This window comes from Orycteropus afer, unplaced genomic scaffold (assembly GCF_000298275.1).
Source record: "Orycteropus afer afer isolate SDZICR_OR568_19922 unplaced genomic scaffold, OryAfe1.0 scaffold00002, whole genome shotgun sequence".
NCBI classification, from domain to species: Eukaryota; Metazoa; Chordata; class Mammalia; order Tubulidentata; family Orycteropodidae; genus Orycteropus; species Orycteropus afer.
The window spans coordinates 25625802-25630458 of NW_006921589.1; positions in this window are offsets into that span (position 1 = coordinate 25625802).

Below are 4657 nucleotides of genomic sequence, written 5' to 3' on the forward strand. Positions count from 1 at the left end.
GATTTTTGTTTTCTTTATATTGAGACGTAATCCATACTGCAGACCATATTCTTCAACCTTCATCAGTAGGTGCCTTAAGTCATCCTCACTTTCAGAAAGTGCTTGCTGAAAGTGCTGTCTGCATGGCCTTGGGCAATTTACTTAACCTCCCTAGATCTAGCACAATGAAACCTATGAGAGCCAGGACATAACAGGACTGCCCTGCTTTGCCGGATCTCATTTTCCACCTTTGACAAGGTGGAATCTACCACTTTTCTATCACTCTCTTTTAGTGAAAAATATTTGAGTTTCCTTCTCATAGGTTTTCACCTTGCAAAGGTTCCAGCTTTTGTAGATTTTACTGTACTGTATTTTCATTTATGAATGGGGATAAAATTATGTTCTTTATTCTAGATGTTGTGAGGAGTAAATAAGATGGGTGTAGAGTTGACCTTTTCCGCCTTTAACATTAATAAGCAAATTTTTAAAATACTACTCCACTTTCAATTGGAAGAAGAACAGTGAAATTTACAACAAAACTGCTGCCTGGATGCATTCTCTCATGCTTTCTTCTTCTTTCTTTCTTTCTTTTTTTTTTTTTTTTTTTTTTTTTTTAATAATTAACATTGTCTCTCTGATTTTGCTAATTTCAAAAAAAAAATAGCTATGCAATGATAAAGTTTATATCATCCCTTCTCTAGATTTGAAAGGGGTCCCTTCCTCTCTATTCTGAATGAGGTAGAACTTTACAAATTTGTAGGTAAAGATATCATAAAACTTGCATCATGTTCCTTACTCTACTATCTCTCTGGTTGGCTCCAATTCTTCTAGGTACAGTATAAAGCTACAAAGTTTCACACTCTTTATACCCCAAATGATATGAGACAAATGGGAGGAGCAGTAAATAAGATTTGAGATATGAGAATGCAGTTTTCACTGCTCACACTGTCTCTGAATGTCAGTCCATAGTATCACTTCTAGATGATTATCGAAGACATGAACATGAAAATATAATAATTAGATATGACACTTCAGGATCTAAAATCCCATGTGATTCTGCTTGATGAAAAATAGTCCACATGGAAAGTTTCAAAGCCTGAAATTAGTTTGAATATGTTAGACACTCTATGCCACCAGAGCTCTCCCTCTCACACATACTAGTAAGAGAAAATGAACTTGATACAGAGTGTAAAGATAGTCAAGGGAAGCATTTTGGTTTGATGTACTAACTAATAAATTGGGAATAGCCATGAGTTTTAATGCCCAATCCATACACATATAGAGTGCAGAGTTATTGCATGCTCATGAGATTCAAAGATGATTAAACAAAGTCATCTCTGACTTACAGAACCTCAGATTCCAGAGAGAGAGAGACAGATACGTAAGTAAATACTTAATCAGTTGTGGATTTGATTCCAATTCATGGTGACTCGCTACAAATATGTTAGAGTAGGACCATGCTCTACAGGATTTTCAATGGCTGATTTTTTGGAGATAGACCTCCAGGCTTTTCTTCCCATGTATCTCGGGGTGGACTCAAACTTCCAGTCTTCCAGTTAGCAGAACAGTGCATTAACCATTGACATAACCCAGGGACTCCAAGCACATAATTACTACTCAACATAAGTGCTATTATAGAAAGATGGACAAGAGTAATGGGGTTACAGTTTGTGAAGAATGAAGCTCTTAAGCTGACTGACAGATTTATCAAAACATTTAATGTTTTGGCTCTTAATTCACTAGCTATAGATTGGGAAAGATAGTATATGAAGCCCTTTGAAAATAATCAAATTATATATAAAAATAGAAGTGTGATCATTTAGCTGAATATTAAGCTCTGATTTCACCTTCTTCCTTTTTAAAGATAGAGCTCCATCTCTTCTGCCTCTGATAAGAAATTAGGTCTTGGTTATAACACAACTGTCTGTTGGCAAAATTAAAAATCAGATAACGCAGTGCTGATTTGAATTGCATTTTACCTAAATATTAATTGGAGTAATGACTTGTTTTTATGTTTGTTTCTTATTAATTTGCCTGGTAGGTATTATTAGGCACCATTGAGTTGACTCATAGTGATCCTATGTACGATAGAACAAAACATTGTCCAGTCCTGCACAAGCCTCACAATCATTGTCCATGTGACAGCCACTGATAGAGTGGATTGATACAATCCACCTCATTGAGACACTTCCTCTTTTTTGCTGACCTTCTACTTTATCTAGCACATCCTTCTCCAGGGACTGGTCCCTTCTGACAACATGGCCAACATATGAGAGATGAAGTCTGGTGGTTCTCACTTCTAGGAATCATTCGGGCTGCACTTTCTCCAAGACAGATTTGTTCATTCTTCTAGCAGTCCATGGTCCATTCAACATTCGTCACCAACACCACAATTCAAATGCATCAGTTCTTCTCTGGTCTTCCTTATTCATCGTGCAGCTTTCACATGCATATCAGTTTATTGAAAATGTCACGGTTTAGGTCAGGTGTAGTTTAGTCTTCAAAGTGAACATCTTTGATCTTCAACATTTTAAAGAGGTATTTTGCAGCTAATTTACCCAATGCAATATATCGTTTGATTTCTTGACTCCTGCTTCCATGGACATTGAGTGTGGATCCAAGTAAAAGGAAATTCCTGACAATTTCAGTCTTTTCTCCATTTATCATGATGTTGCTTATTGGCCAATTTATGAGGATTTTTCTTTTCTTTATGTTGAAGTGTAACCCATAACGAAGGTTATAGCTTTTGATATTTATCAGTAAGTGCTTCAAGTCTACCTCACTTTCAGCAAGCAAGGTTGTGTCATCTGCATATCACAGGTTGTTAATTGAGGCTTCCTCCAGTGCTGATTTTTTTGTTCTTCCATATGTAGTCCAGCTTCTCAGATTATTTGCTCAGTGTACAGATTAAATAAGTATGGTGAAAGAATAAAACTCTGATGTACACCTTTTCTGAGTTTAAACCATGCAGTATCCCCTCATTCTGTTCAAATGACTGCCTCTTGGTCTATACACAAGTTCATCACAGAAACAATTCAGTGTTCTGGAATTCCCATTCTTTGTAATGTTATCTGCAATTCATTATGATCCACTTAGTCAAATGCATTTGCATAGTCAATAAAACATAGGTAAACATATTTCTGGTATTCTTTGCTTTCATCCACGATCTACCGGACATCAGTAATGACATCCCTCATTACACATTCTTCTTCTGAATCTGGCTTGAATTTCAGTCCCTGCCAATATACTGATGGAACCATTTTTTAATTATCTTTAGGAACATTTTACTTGCATGTGATATTAATGATACTATTTGATAATTTCCACATTATATTGAATCACCTTTCTTTGGAATGGCACAAATATGGATCTCTTCCAGTCAGTTGATCAGGTAGCTATCTTCCAAATCTATTGGCATAAATAAGTGCTGAATCCATTTCCTTAAACATCTCAATGGGTAGTCCATCAGTTCCTGGAGCCTTGTTTTACACAAATTCCTTCATTGTAGCTTGGACTTCTTCCTCCATTACCATTGTGGTTGGTAGGTATACTAGTTACAAAATATGTGAATAAGTGACAACAACATGGCTTCAAGGAAAATAAATCTGTCAAGAATTATAAGAATATTTGATGTTACTGTAATGGAGACAGGAGTCAGTGAAATGGAAATTTCAAAGATGTCAGTACCTTTATTTTTAAAAAAATGAAGATTTAGATGTATCTCTCAAGGTCATTGTACTGGAAAGCCCAGAAGCTGATTCTAGTTCTGCTTCTAACTCAAGCTTTGGGTAAGTCATCATCTTTCACCTCAGTTTCCTAAGCCTATAAAATGAGGGGTTTGCATTAATCAGAACTCTTTTGGATGCAAGTGAAAGGAATTCAGCTCAAACTAGCTTGATCATAAGTTTCATTACTGGTTTATACAACTGAAGGTCCGACGGTATACCAACTTCAGGTTAAGGACATTTAGGAGTTTAAATGTCACCAAGACACACTCTCTCTCCATCTATTAGCTCTGCATTTTAATATAGTGACTTCCTCCTCAGTCACATTCTCCCTATATGATGACAAAATTGACCCTTGACTCTCCAGGATTACAACCTAAAATCTTTAAATCCAGCAAGAAAAAATGTTATATCCTTCCTCATCATTCAAAAAAGTCCCAGAATTAAGTTTCATTGCATTTGGATAGGAGTTAAGTCTCAGTTACATCTCTAGAAATCCCTGAGTGGCCCAAATAATTCAGGGCTCAACTACTAACCAAAAGCCTGGCAGTTCAAACTTACTCAGAGGCACCTCAGGAGAAAAGCCTGGTGACGTGCTTCTGAATGTTCATAGCTTTGAAAACTCTTTGGGACAGTTCTACTCTGCACACGTGGGGTCTTCTAGGAGTTGGAATTGACTTGATAGCAACTTTTTTTATTATTATTACATTCTCAATTCACTCACTGTACGAGTAGGGAAAATATGATATTTTAATTGGCCAGAACTACGTCAACAGAGTGGAGTCAGTACATACGGAATGTGAAAGAAGATTGATTTTCAAAGGAAAATCAAGAGTAAGCTAAAGAATAGAGAGCAAATGGATTTTGGAAGTCCAAAACAACTGATGTCCACTACAGGGTAAATACATCTCTAAGGCCTCCTCCAAATGGAAATTCCAGAACACTTAATTGTG